The 15,175-nt window shown below is 47.1% G+C and overlaps 1 protein-coding gene across 5 annotated transcripts in view; it reads left to right on the top strand.

Annotated features, from left to right (window-relative positions):
• Positions 1-6,783: 6,783 nt before the first annotated feature.
• Positions 6,784-15,175, top strand: part of PTPRA (protein tyrosine phosphatase receptor type A) — a 152,873-nt gene continuing 144,481 nt past the window's right edge. For 2 of the 5 annotated variants that reach the window (XM_064275858.1, XM_064275859.1), the window contains exon 1: positions 6,856-6,888. The gene's annotated coding sequence lies outside the window, so the exon portion shown is untranslated. Of the gene's footprint in view, positions 6,889-15,175 lie in introns of all 5 variants that reach the window. The other 3 variants (XM_010591567.3, XM_064275856.1, XM_003411614.4) reach the window with 3 other exon arrangements.

The raw sequence follows: 15,175 nt of genomic DNA, 5'->3' as shown, positions 1-15,175 counted from the left end.
CTTATCTCACGCGGTCCAGCCTAAATGAACGCAAGCTCAAGGCAGAACCATCCAGACACCAGAGCAAAGCTGCTTGTGTTTGATTGTGCTGGGGATGGAGGGACTTTTCCAGCTATACTTACAAGAGACCAGCTTCTCTCCACAGTTACCAAGGAGAGATCTCTCAATCTCACAACCCCTAGGAAGGTTATGAGGAAAGATAGTACAAAGCTTAAATAAGCACCGACTTATTAAGAACCACACAGAAAAGCATGTGCACGCACACACACAAACCACACTAAACACTTGGCATTATTAATTCATTTATTCCTTACGACGATCCCCAAGATAGGTAACATCACCCCTTTTTACAGAAGAGAAAATTGAGGACTGGGTAGGTTTGAAAGCCAGGCTGACTGCTAAGCCTGGGCTCCTTCGCTGGACATGTAGGGGCCTCAGAGCTGCTCCTTGGCTCCTGTAGTAACAGAGTGGGGATGCCTGAGCTGGAAATGGAATCCAGCCCTTGATGAGCAGAGGAGCCTGAGGCAGGTCCCCAGTTTAGGAGGACTAATGAGAAGCATGTGGCTAGTGGAGGTTGGAGGAGGAGCTCTGGAAACCCTGCCCTTTAGCTGCCCACTGAACAAATAACTGCCCATTGAAGTTGAGTCGATTCAGACTCACAGCTACACTATAGAACAGAGTAGAACTGCCCCATAGGGTTGCTAAGGTTGTAGCCTTTACAGAAGCAGACTGCCACATCTTTCTCCCACGGAGTGGCTGATGGGTTCATTGACCTTTTAGTTCAGATCTGAGTGCTTAACCACTGTGCCACTGGTGTTGTGCCCACTGAACCAAAAAAAAAAAAACCAAACCCATTGCCATCGAGTCGATTCCCACTCATAGCAACCGTATAGGACATAGGTGAACTGCTGACCTTTTGGTTAGCAGCTGAATTCTATGCCAAGTAGTGAGCAATTCCCTAAGGATCTCTGGGTGAGAGAGAAAAGAAGGATGGAAGATCTCAGTTCTGTCAAATAGGAGCTTCGGACTGGAGCCCCTGACTCCACCCTACCTTCAATGGAGGGTCCATCCCCAGTCAGTAGGAGTGCCTTCTTGGCCCTCCAGTCTCCCTGTCTCCAGCCTTCAGTCTGCACTCCATGGTACCTTGGCTTCATGCCTGAGTGCCCCCACCCAACCCAGAGGGTGTTACCTTTTCCTCCTTTTGCCACCGCACCCTTTTAGTCTAGAAGGAGCACAGAGGAAGAAACAGACCCAGAGAGAGGACAGGCCTCACTGGGGCTTCAGGCTCTTTCCTCTTCAATGCCTCTAGGGCTGAGCATGCTTAAAAAGAGAGAGTAAGGCTTAGGGCGTGATAAAGTGTCCCTACCCCACCCCTGGTTTATGTCAGTTTATGAAAACCCTCCAAGGGAATATAAATCAAATTGTAAAACAACCATTTATTATGTAGGTCAGGAGTTTGGACAGGATACAGCAGGGATGGTTTGTCTATACCCCACAATGTCTGGAGCATCAGCTGGAAGACAAGGGCGAGGGTAGCTTGACAGCTGGAGCTAAAATCATCCCATGGCTTGCTTACTCACATCTTGGGCAGTAGACGCTGGTTGTCGACTGGAACCTTAGCTGGGCTGCCCACCAGAACACCTACACATGGTCTTTCCACGTAACCTGGGCTACCTCACAGCGTGGTGGCTGAATTCCAAGGGAGAGCCCAAGAGAGAGCCAGGCAGAAGCCATACCACCTTTTCTAACCTAGCTTCAGTAGTCATGCCAGCTCACATCTGCCATATTCTCTTGGTCAAGATAGTCACGTAAGCCCACCCCACCCAATTTCAATGGGAAATAGACTCCACCTTTTGATGGGGGAGTAGCAAGTTTCTGGAAGAGTATGTGAAAATGGAAATTTTGTTGTGGCCAGTTTTTGAAATTAAAAATCTGCCACAGCCCATCAGCATTCTTTTTTGGAATCAGCATACACCTCTGGGAAAAGGAAGAGATTCCAATACTGGGCTCATCATCCTGGGCTTTTCTCCTCCCCAGTCTTGGCCCCCAAATTTCTCATGGTCTTGGTAGCTCTTCAGTGCCTTTAAAAAACATTTTCTCCAGCTTTTCTAGTTCTCAGTGAAAAAGGATTGGTACCAAATAACCCTGTCCACCCTAGCTAGATTGGGGACCCTGGGCAGTGCTTTTAGAATTTACACGATTAAAAACTCCACATGCCCAAATTAATATATAACATATTTACTCATGTGCTATGTGAAGTGGTTTGTGATTGGCCACTAACCTAAAGGTTGGTGGTTGAAACCCACCCAATGGCTCCTTGGAAGAAAGGCCTGGCGATCTGCTTCTGTAAGATTACCCATTGCCATCAAGTCAATTCTGACTCATAGCGACAGCCAAGAGAATGCTGTGGAGCAGTTTTACTCCAATACACGGAGTCGCCATGAGTTGGAATCAGCTCGATGGCAACAGGCTTTTTTTTTTTTCTTAATGCAAACATTAAACAGTGTACACATGAAGTTTTCTAACTACATGAAAAATAACCAACAATGATAAATACATTCAAACACGGTGATTACAGCTTCATAAAAATTGCGCACGTGGAGAAGCACTGGAATTATCCACGGGAAGAGTCATTTGAAAATTAAGAGTAGTTTTGTGTACTTTTCTGTCAGGTCAAACTCATTTTTCCCCCAACATTTTATTATGAAAAATTTCAAACATACAGCCAAGTTGGAAGAATTTTACAGGGAACACCTGCACACCCACCACCTGGATTCTAGTGGTAACATTTTACTATACTTGGTTTACCATACGTCTTTTATTCATCTCTATCCATTAAGGAATTGCAAAGTTGCAGGCATCAGTACACTTCTCCCAAAATACTTCAGCATGCATTTCATTAACTAGCATTCATAATTTGTTTGCTTTTTATTTTGAGGTAAAATCTATATACTGTACAACGAAATGCACAAAATCTCAAGTGTACATTTGTTGAGTTTTTACAAAGGCATACGCCTATAAATAGTGATGTTTAAAAAACAGAGCTGGGAGTTTTTTCAAGTCCTCAACTACGTACCTGTAATGAGTGTAAAAAGCCCTCTGCCCTGAGGCATTTGCAGAGCAGGCCCAGGGCCTATGGTAGTGGGTGAGATCAAGTCTTGGCCAACAAATGAGGCTGAGATTTGGGCTAGGACCAGGATTGTGGGCCGGAAGCAGAGAATCAGGAACATTTCTGCTAGTTAGAATATTGGTGGCTACAATGGAGGAAAGGGAAGTTGAGAGGGCAGAGAATCCCACAAGACACCTCAGAGTAACTAACCCTGTTGCCATCAAGTTGATTCCAATGCATGGAAACACCGTGTGTTACAGAGTGGAATTGTCCCATAGGGTTTTTTTTTTTTGGCTATATTTAAATCTTTACAGAAGCCGATCACCAGGCCTTTCTTCCACAGAGCTGACGGGTGGGTTTGAACCATCAACCCTTTGGTTCGCAGCTGATCACAAACAGCTTGTACCACCCAGGGACTGTCTCAGAGTAAAGGGGCTGTATACCCAGTCTCAGGTGCAAAGCTCCAGTAAATGACCCTGGAGTGTGGGACAGTGGCACTGGGAGGCACTTGGTTCCCCTTTACTTCAACTCTCAATTGTATCTTTCTGCTTTATCTTCATTATAGCACTTACCATATTTTCTTGTTCATATCTTTGCTTATTGTCTGTCTCCCCACCCAGAATGTAAGCTTTGAGAGCAGAATTTCTTCTGTCTTCTTCCTGCTGTGCCCAGCACATGGTTGGCACCCAACAATATTTGTTGACCTAATGATTAATTATCCCATTTACAGATGGGGAAAGAGGCCTGGAAAGAGGAAACGACTTGCCTAAAGAAACAGTAGTCCTTGGCCCCCATCTTCCAGCTCTACTTCTAGTCTAGTCCTTTTCTCATGAACTCTGTGACTCTTGGGACACACCTGTGGAGTGGCTGACAAGAGCCTACCTGTAGGTTTATGCTCATGTGGGTTGAGACTAAAGCAGGGTTGGGAGCAGGAAGGTTGCAGCCTTCCACATGGGTCGGCCTGGGCACAGGAAGCCTGCCTCTCACAGTCCCTCTCTATGCTGACAGGCCTTTGCCCTGTGGTGAGGGTGGGAAGCTCTGGACACCTGGGGAAGCAAGTAGGATGGCGAGGCTAGGCAGGTCTTTGCAGGCAGACAGCTGAGGCTGAGACTCTGTCCTCTCCCAGTAGAGATGAGGTCTGTGTGGTTTGAGCTGAACCCTCCTTCCCAGGGCCTCTAGGGTGGGTCACCCAAGGCCCCCCTCCTCCTTGGTCACCCCTCAGCACATGCTCTGACCACAATGCAGCTGCCTCATAGAGAAGGAACTTGCATTTCCTGAGAATGTGCTACTTGCCAAGCTGTACATGCCTGTAATTCTCAGCACAGACCCACCAGGTTCCAGGTTCCAGGGCTCTCTGACTACCATACCCAACAGCAGCATTTTCCCAAAGGTGGTCAGATCAGGTGGGGGTCCTCCAGATGAGCTCAAGGATGAACACATTTTATTTTAATAGTAATTTAACGTATATTTGAAAATTTAAGTATCATGTCAGACCCTTTTATGGTAATATAAGTAAAACTATAAGTAAATAAACCAACTAAAAGAAACATATTAAGAAATAATAACGCAGGTCAGATGTAGATAAAGTAAAACTAAGCTGGGTGGGGACTGACTCAGTCTTGGGCCTCTGTGTCACGCTGCCATCCTAGCTACCTGATATCTCCCATGCTAACAGATACTGTTTTTCAGAGCCCTGGTAGAAACTCTGGTTGCATAGTGGTTAAGAGCTACAGCTGCTAACCAAAAGGTCAGTAGTTCATATCCACCAGCCCTCCTTAGAAAACCCTATGAGGCAGTTCCACTCTGTCCTATAAGGTTTCTATGAGTCAGAATAGATTCCATGGCAACAGGTTTGGTTTTCATCTCAGATGTTCAGTTTGGGGTTTTCACTTTCCATTCAGTGTATCCAGTAGAGTGTGGATTTCCTAGGAAATGTGAATGGTGGGTGAGAGGAAGGGCCTGCCCTCACTGCCGGGCTTGGGGCTCTGATGCCAGGAGACTGGGCATGTGGCCTCTGGGCCTTTGGGCTGGAGTGGCTATCTGGAAGAGGCTCCTTGGGTTCTGCCATTTGGTGAGCACCTCTGGCCCACCCTGCAAGAGGTAGGGAGGGGCACAACTCCAACTCAAGGGTTACTTCCCTAACGGGGAGGGAATGGCCTGAGGAAGGCACTGAGGGCCCTGTCATCCCAGATGGTAGCTCTGGTCAGCATACTCTCGCTCACTTATCCCACAGTTAGGGGGCGGGGTGGTGAAGGGGTCCCAAGTTGGAGCTCGGACTGCAGGCAATGGTAGGGACTGCAGAGTGGTAAGACTTGTCACCAGCCACAGACTAGACCCTTCGGGGCGCGCCGAATGTGAAGCCTCTGCCCAGGTCCGGGGTAGGTAGCTCAGGGGCTGCACTGCCTGAAGGAGAGGCTCGCCACCACCTGTCCGCGGCAGCACAGACAACAGGGACTGGAAGGACGGGTCCTCCGCAAGCTGTGCTTGCGCGCTGCTATGATGTAATCTGTCTCCACCTTGAGGACGTCCAGCCTCTCGCCCTGCGCGGGTCCCAGAGGGCCCGAGGGGCCCCGCTTGGGGGCCGCAACCTAGAGAACTGTCCATTGTGTAATCGGCCTCGAGTTGTGGACTCCCAGTTCTTGAAGCGCCGTAGTGGCTCCACCTGGGAATCCACTGCCACCAGACGCGCGGACCGAACGCTGCCTAGCATCGTGCACAGGACGCGGTGCCCGGAGCGCTGGAGAGGGAATCCCGAGGGGCCGTCCTGGTCCCTGGGGGGCCGCACCTCCCGGTCTTCTCTTTGCTTTGAACCTCCCTTCCACGACTAGGCCTATTGTAAACGGCACCCCCACCGCGGAGCACCACGTGTCGTGCTTCTTCTAGGCTTCTGGCGAGCCAGGCCCCAGGATGTGCCTCCGGAAATCGGGGGAGATTTCCCCGGGGCTCGGGTGGGGATGGCGTGGGCTGACTCCTGAAATACAGTATCTAGGGGCTCAGCAGTTTCTTCTCTCTTCCCAGTGAGATCCTTCGTCCTTTAAATACCTTGCAGCAATTAGTTAAAAAAAAAGAGAGAGAGAAGTCCGATTGGGTCATATTTGGAGAGGGGCGGAAAGGCAGCTTTCGAGTTCCAGGCCATCTTGGCCACTAGATAATTGGTGTTGCCTGGATTTGGCCTCAGTTTCAGCATCTGTAGACTGGGATGAAGGCCCACGTCCAGGGGCCTGGGACTGTGGAGAGGCGAAGGCGCTGGTGCACGGGCGGCCAGCGCTTCCCGGGCCCTGCTTTCCCGAGGGCCGGGCCTCGGTGGGGCGCGCGTCCCCGCAGTGGGCCGTGAGCCCATGAGACCCTAGGACCCGGGTTCTGCGTCCTAGGCCGGCAAGCGGGCGCTCGGAGGCGCGCAAGTGCGGGGCCAGCGAGGGCCAGGAGACGCCCGTTCGGTTTCGGCCAACCAGCGCCCGTCTCTGAACGGCCAATGAGAAGGCCCCTTACAGCCGAGGCCGGGTCGGGAGCGAGGCTGCAGCGAGTGCGGCGCTGACAGAGAGGCGCGCGCGCGCGATCGAGCTCGGACCCCGGGCCGTGCCGCCATCACCGCCGCCCGCCCCGCCGCCCCTAAGCCGCTTCCCCTCGCCATGGAGGCGAGGCCGCCGCCGCCGCCGCGGGGCTCTGGGCCGCGGGCCGGGCGGCGGCCCTGAGGGCGTGTGGCGGGCCGAGACGCCGCCGCGGAGCCGAGGCGGAGCCGCCGTCCTCGTCCCCAGCGGTCCCGCCCAGCGCCGGACTCGGTGAGCGTTCGCGGTCGCCGCCGCGGGTGGGCACGGACGGCGGGGGCGGCTCCGGGCGCCGGAGGGAGGGGGCCCCGACCGGAGTCCGAATCCCTTTTGCGCGTAGAAAGCACCGGGCTTCCCAGGTCCGATCTGCATCCTTGTGCGGCCCGTGGGGGGGGGGGGGTCCCCGGAAACGCGGTGGACAGGGCGCCGACCCCTCTCGACTGCCCGGGAACTTTGCGTGCGTCCTCTGGGGGCCAGGCCAGGCGCTGCCAGAGTTCATTCTGAAAGAAGAAACTTGGAACCGTGAGAACAGAATTTGCTCGGGTACATTTAATGGGAGGAGGGAGGGAAACTCCTGGATGAGAAGATTTGTTCTTGCAGCGACCAGGCTTTCTTTCCCTTAAAGCCCACTCCCGGCCCCTCTCCCAGGCTCCTCTCTTTGCTGTCCTCTCCCAACTGTTGAGGCTACTTAGGGCGGGAGATGGGGGCTCAGAGCTGCCCAGAATTCAAAATACGCCGACTGAGGGGGTGGGTAATGCAGCGCCACCCTTTTACTTTTGGGAAATAAAGAATATCTTTCTTCGAAAAATTAGTCCCTAATTGTTTTTCCTGAAAATAGAAATAATGGCAGGATTGAGCCCGATGTTGAGGGTTTTTTTTTTTTTCTTTTTTTTGAGGTCAGTGATGATATTGTAAGAAAGGAAAAGAGGAATGTTCCGAACCTCCCTAAGCAGGGTGAAAGCCTTTGGCCAGGTTAGGAATCCCTGCTCTGGGACCAGCCACGTCTCCTAGGAGATTCTCTTCACTTGCCACCTGCTTGCTGTTGAGGCAGCTGGAGAACCAGAAGATGGTGGGCGAGAAGGACTGACTAGCAAGGACAGACATCTTCCTGCCTGGCCACTCCTTTCAAAAACACAGATCCGATGCTGTCACTTGTTTACTTAAAAACTCCCTTGGCTTTCCTTTTCCCATGAGATGAATGAAGCCTGAAATGCCTTTAGCAGGTCATTCAAAGCCCTTGACGGTCTTGCTTTAGCTTACTCTTTTACTTTTAGCCCAGTCCTTCAATTCTCCATCCCCTTACCCCTTTCCATAGCCATGCAGAATTGCTTGACTGCCTGGTAACATGCTGGGGTGCTTTTGCTTATGTGATCCTCTCTTCTCCCCACCTTTACCTGTGAAGTTCCTCTTTTTCTTTTAAAACCTTTCTCCTTTGAGAAGCTTCTTGAGGGCAGGAACTGTGTCTTGTTCACCTTTCCATATCCCATGCTAGGAGAATTGTTCCTCACAATTGTCTTATAGTTCCTTTTCTATCCCTTCTCTCCATGCCTTGGCTTTGTTTACTTCCAGGTACCCATTTCCCAAGTGAATCTTCCGTGAGTGTTTACTGGAATCCTGCTTGGAGTGCACACACACACAGGATTTTTAGTACCTTTGATTCCCTACCTCCCCTTGCCCATCGTACCCAGCCCCCATAATTAGTCAGCAGGTAGTAACTGGCAGGTCCCATGTCCCATCGGCCTCCAACCTGCTTGTCTGTCTCTAAACTTCTGAAAGACCAAAAGCCCCAGTATCTCTTCTCATCTCTGCCTGCCTGAAGTGGCCAGGTTGATAAAGTGCACTGTAAAGCAGGGTGAGGTCCAGGAGGCCGTTTAGTGGGTACCTTTTAGCCACTTACTTTACCATCTGGGTGAAATTCAGAACCAGAAAAGCTAACCCTCTGACTTAAGTACAGTCACGTGCCCTCCATTTGCCAGGGGTAATGCCTTGGTGCTTGGGATACAAAATAAAAGTGAAAGAGCCACATCCTTACCTCTGAGGGCTCACGGTCTAATGCAGTGGTAGGTGGATACTAATAACATCACAGGTGCTATGACAATTTAATAATAATAGCTGTTTTACTTGCCGTGTGACAGGCTATGTGATAAATACTTTCTGTGAATTATCTATTTAATCTTTTTAATAGTCATATAGGGGTTTGGTCCTACTCGATAGGAATGGAAACTGAGACCATACAGTGAGCAGATGAGGCAGTAGTCAGTGTTTGAACCCTGGCAGTCTAGTTCCAGAACCTCTGCCAGGATGTGCAGGGAGCATTCTCCCTGGGTTGCCAGGGAAAGCTTTCCTGGGAGAGGGCCTTTGAGTCATGAAGAATGCATAGGAGTCTGTATGGTGAACAGCACTCAGAAAAGAAGGGTCAACACAAGCACAAGCAGGCTTGGAGGTAGAAGGAACCCACTGTTCTTGGGGAACAGGGAGAGGCTAATAAGCATTGCTGGATTGCAGTGGTGGGGAGAAGAGGGATGGGAGATGAGGTTAAAGTCAGCTTGAAGGACTGTATGTATGTATCAAGTTAGAATTTGGGCATTGGAGAGCCACTAGAGGAATTTAAAAGTTTGGGGACTTGAGACTGACCTGGGCTTGGAAAGGTCATTTGGGGGCATGTGGTTTAGGAAGCAGTGACCATGCCTCAGAGAGGCAGAGTCACAGCGTCTTAGACCCAGAGGGAGGCCTAGAGAGAGTCCTGCTCGGTGGTTATTTTTTCTTTAATTTTAACTAATAGCAACCATTGACTAATACTTTGTACTTGCCAGACACTTGTCTAAGTACTTTGACTGGGTTGCTGAATTATTATTATCATTATTATTTTTTTTTAAGGAAAATTTAATAAATGCATGTGAGAAAAAAATGCCAGCAGTACAAATATATAGAGAAAAATAAGCCTTCCTCCTACCCTGACGGCACGTCTCCTGTTTCCCACACCTCCTGCCCAGAGTGGCTGCAGTTTCCAGTTTTTGTGGCCTTATGTGGACATTGTTCCTTTATAAACATGTGCCTACCTATCCACCCCCTTCCTGTCCTGGTAGGTACATACCGGTCACACCCTATTCTTTTTTACTAAATATAATTCGGAAATCATTGCATATTAATACATGTAGAGCTGTTCATTCTTTTTCTTGACATTCTTTTATTTATTTCATTGTATGACTGTACCATAACTTGTAACTAGACTCTGGTTAAGTAACATTTAAGTTGTTTCCAGGTTTTTCTACTACACTGTTACAGTGAATGTCCTTGAACATACCTTGTTATGAGTTCATGTGTAAGTTTATCTGAACGATACACTTCTAGAAGCGGGATTACTGGGTCAAAGGAAATGTGCGTTTTTAATTTTCAGAGATGTAGCCAAATCACCCACCCCCTTGAGAGAATTGTACCAATTTATCCTCTCCCCAAAGGAGCCCTGTGGCACCATGGGTAGGTGTTCGGCTGCTAACTGAAAGGTTGGTGGTTCAAACCCACCCAGCTGCTCTGTGGGAGAAAGACCTGGCAGTCAGCTTTCATAAAGATTACAGCCTCAAAAATCCTTTGGGGGCAGTTCTACTTTGTCACATGGGATCTCTATGAGTCGAAATCAACTCAGGTATCTAACAACAACATCCTCTCTCCAAAAATGTGAGTGTGACTCAATGGATCTTCATCAGAGTATGCAGCAGGATCGCCTGGGAAGCTTTTTCAGGTTTCATATGCCTGTTTTCCCTCACCAGTCCCTCCCCACCATGTGATTTTAGCCTATTTCGATTTATAGGGAAAATACTGAGGCTCAGAAGAATGAAAGTGGTTTGTGTAAGATGGTCAGGGTCGGTGGTGGTAGTTTTTTAAGCAATTCCGATACTTGCTATGATTGTATTTGTCCAACACCTTTCATTAGAGGAGCTCAGAGTCAGTTTGTAAACATCGTTGGATTATTTTTGTCCACCTTCACGTGGAAAGTGAGATGATTATGAAGCTTGAGTTACAAGCAGGAAGCTGAGTGAATATAGCATCTTGTCTCTTCTAGTGCAGCAGCTAATGATCCCAAATGCCAAAGCTGAAGAAATATTTTGCGTGTGTGTATGTGAGCCTGGGTGCAACAATATAAATAGCAGTAATATAACTGGTGGCACAGTGATTAAACGCTGGGCTGCTAACTGAAAGGTCGGTTGATGGTTTGAACCCACCAGCCACTCAGCGGGAGAAAGATGCGGCAGTCTGCTTCCGAAAAGATTTACAGCCTTGGAAACCCTATGGGGCAGTTCTACTCTAAGTTAATAAAACTCAGCAGGAAACTCACAAGTAACCCAACATTAAGATTTCTTTTAGTATATTCTTTATGGAAAGGAGAATGCATTATATGTAAAACCATACTTACATTACTCTAAATTCCCATCCATTTTGTGTGTTTTTTTTTATATACAGGCATAGATTTTTATCCTTGCAATTAGTATATACGGAATATGATTTTTGTATTCTTGAATAGCGTTAGATGTTCCATATTTACTCATGTGTGTGTCTTTGGTATTTTAAATCACGATATAGTATTCCATAAGGAGCTCTGGTGGTGCAGTGGTTAAGCACTTGGCTGTTAACCCAGAGGTTGGCGGTTTGAACCCACCAGCCTCTCCACGGGAGAAAGATGTGGCAGTCTGCTCCTGTAAGGATTTACAGCCTTGGAAACGCTATGGGGTAGTTTTGCCCTGTCCTTTAGGGTTGTTATGTGTTGGAATCGACTCCGTGGCAGTGGGTTTTGTTTTTTGAACAGGATTCCATGCATTAACAACTGGAGTTTGTGCAATCTTTTTTTTTTTTTTACCGTAATAAATGAAAATTTTATAAACCTGCGCACGAGGGTGAAATACTTCTCTTTTTTTTGCATTATTTTCTTGGACCCTTCTTACCCCTACAGTGGGCTCACTGAGTCAAAGAATAAAGTTTTAGTGCTGGATTGCTACATGGAAAGGTTGAACTAGTTTACAACGCAGTCAGCATTTATGTGGCCCTGTGTCGCCACAAACCAGCCAATGCTGTTACAAACAAAAAACAAAACCTAGCATTTGATTATTTTATTAATTTAAAAGAAATGTAGTGCTACTTTGAATTATGTTTAATTTACCTTTCTTTAGAAAAGACCAGTAGCTCATTTGCAGTTGGATGTAAGTACTGCACTGTGATATGTATCATATCCAAGAGTTATGCAGCTAGAGCCAGCTGTGGCTGAAGAAGAACATGGTTGGTGAGAAGGGAGTGTTGTAGAAGTTTTGGATAGGATCATCAGTATGAAATGTAATGAGGTTAGATACAGTTCAGATGAAAATACCTGCCACTGTACCAGGAGCTGGGGTTACCCCACAGATGTGATATCTGTCCTATAACACTTATGGGTTAGGGGAATAGGCAGGCACATAACACCTTATGGTAATTACAGTTGTGATGGATGTGACCAAAGGGAAAGAATAGAGTGCCATGGGAATATCAGAAAAGTTAGACAATTAAATAAGATTTGCAGTTAAACAACATTTCCAAAGGCCCTAAGCTGGAAAGGGGTTTGGTACCTCAGGAGCTTCTCTAACTTGATTGTACTCATGAACCACCTGGGGATCTTGTTAAAATGCCAAGTCCTGATTCAGTAGGTCTGGGGTGGGGCTTGGGATCCTGCATCACCAACTAGCTCCTGGGTGAGGCAGATGCTGCTGGTGGGTGGATCACAGTTGAGTGCGCAGCCTTACTGAGAGCTTACTGAGCACCAGAAGCTGGTGAGCAGGAGGGGGTGGATGGCTTACAGTGACCCTGCAGCAGTAGTTCTCTACCCTGGCTGTACTTTATTTATTTTTAAATAATTTTTATTGTGCTTTAAGTGAAAGTTTACAAATCAAGTCAGTCTGTCACACATAAACTTATGCACACCTTACTAGATACTCCCATTTACCCTGCCCGCAATGAGTCAGCCCGCTGCCTCCCTCCAGTCTCTCCTTTCGTGACCTTTTTGCCAGTTTCTAACCCTCTCTACCCTCCCATCTCCCCTCCAGACAGGAGATGCCAACACAGACTCAAGTGTCTACCTGATACAAGTAGCTCACTCCTCACCAGCATCCCTCTCCAATCCACTGTCCAGTCCAATCCATGTCTGATGAGTTGGCTTCAGGAATGGTTCCTGTCCTGGGCCAACAGGAGGTTTGGGGACCATGACCGCCGGGATTCTTCTAGTCTCAGTCAGACCATTAAGTCTGGTCTTTTTATGAGAATTTGGGGCCTGCATCCCACTGTTCTCCTGCTCCCTCAGGGGTTCTCTGTTGTGTTCCCCTGGCTATACTTTAGATCCACCTGAGGAAGCAATCAGGGATACAGATACCCCATCCCCGGATATTTTGATTGGGGCCGGAGCACATATATTTTTAAACTCCTGAAGTGATTCTAATGTGCAGTCAAGATTGAGATCCATTGAATTAGAGAGAGGCAGGCCCAGAACCGAGGGCCCTAAAAGGCATGCAAGGATTTCGGGCTTTATTCTGAAGGCAGAGCTGAGCCACTGAAGGGTCTTCAGCAGGAGAATGAACTGATCTGATTTGCAGTTGTAAAAAGTTGACTGGACCGCAGTCTAGAGCAGTAATTTTCAAAGTGGGATATATGACAGTTCACTGGGATGTTGGAATAAAATATTAGAGCTTTTTTAATTTTTATCTGCAAAAAATAAGATAAAACATTTCATTTAGAATTGTTGCTGGCATCTTGCGTTCATAAGTCAAACAGTCATGTTTTAACTCTAAAACTTTGGGTATCCCGAAGGAAGAGAGGAAGCTCTGTAGTGAGCCGAGCCTTGTTAATACATTTGCTTTCAGCCTATCACAACATGTGGATAACAGATTATATTATGCAGTTTTCATTAAACTAACCTTCACAAATTGGACAAGTGACTTAAAATGGTTCCTGCAGAGAAACCAGTGACTGAAGAAGATACTGATAATGTAAGCACAAGCCAACGGACCAAACGACGGAGCAGACCCGTGTCCACCCCCAGGTGTGAACACTGTCGAGTCCGATTAAATCAGTCAGCTCCTGTGAAGTGGGGTGGCGTCAGGAAGCCTGTCTGAGCCATAGGTTTACATCCTCTGTCATGAACAGGAATCTTCCGTTAGGAGCATGTAGAACCTTGAGATATTAAATAGTGAGATGCGAGGCTGTCATCAGTACCAAGACGTTTGAACACTAAGCATCTAGGGCATAAAGAGAGCCTCTAAATTTTCTTTTCAGTGATGTTTAAAGTCATGGGCAATTTAATCAAATGCTTTATGAAATTTTGCTAATCTCAGTGATTACCGTTTATATTTTGAGGTTTCTTGTCCTTGTAAAAGACAAAAAGGCACCTACCATTGGCAGGTTCTTCCTGTGACCAAAAAAAAAAAAACTAAAAGCTGATATATGGAGAATAATGTCAAGAAATCAAGATGCATTCCTTTATCAGCAAAAACTATTGAAAGATGCACAGAAAACATGGCTGAAGATTCAGGCATGCTATGTTAGAACAAAAAATTTTGCAGCACGGTAGGTTTGCTGTCTAGTTATAAAAGTACAGAAGCCTTTTGCGTGTCTCAGTATTTGATAAATTCCCTTTTGACAATTAAAACCATGGAGACCCATTTCTTTTGTGAGATACTGGAGGATAGTTGTACTGGAGAAGACATCCCTAATAGTAAATTACTACCTTAGCAAGAGCTTTGTATGTGGAAAAATTGTCTGAATGTAAACTGCTGACAGAGCAGCTGCTCTGGCTTGGTAAGAGGATGATACTCATTCACTGCCGTTTCACGGGCAAGCTGCTGAGGCAGGTTGTCATTTGTTGGTTATCGGTGGCAGAGTTATTGTAGTAGAATTCTTTTACAAAACAAAAAAACAATGCCAACTTTTTTCTGTGACAATAAAAAGTGACTAAAACCTGTTGTGGTCAAGTCGATTCTGACTCATAATAGTGACCCTAAAGAACAGAGTAGAACTGCCCCATAGGGTTTCTGAGGCCGTAAATCTTTACAGAAGCTGACCGCCACATCTTTCTCTTGTGGAGTGGCTGGTGGGTTCAAACCACTGACCTTCTGGTTAGCAGCTGAATGCTTTAATCACTGGGCCACCAGGACTCCTTGTTAAGTGACTACCAAGCAAATATTGTCGGAAGATTAATATTCTTAATCTGTCCCTTTCAGCAGAGGCACTATTTTAACAGTAAATGGGAAAGTAACTGCTTTTTTTCTTAGAAATGTGCTGTGGGAGAGGATTTTCCTCCCTGTAATTTTTTTTTAAGTAGCAGCTTTATTGAGATTAAATTCACATTCCATAAAATTCACCCTATATAATCCAGTATAGTCACAGAATTGTTCAACCATGATTACTATCTAATTTCAGAAAAATTTTAGCCCAAAAAGAAACTTTGTACCTACCCATGAACGATGACTCTGCGATGACCCTCCCTGCAATCCCTGGCAATCACTAATCT

This window comes from Loxodonta africana, chromosome 24 (assembly GCF_030014295.1).
Source record: "Loxodonta africana isolate mLoxAfr1 chromosome 24, mLoxAfr1.hap2, whole genome shotgun sequence".
In the NCBI taxonomy this organism is placed as follows: domain Eukaryota; kingdom Metazoa; phylum Chordata; class Mammalia; order Proboscidea; family Elephantidae; genus Loxodonta; species Loxodonta africana.
This window is presented reverse-complemented; position numbering and strand designations above follow the sequence as displayed.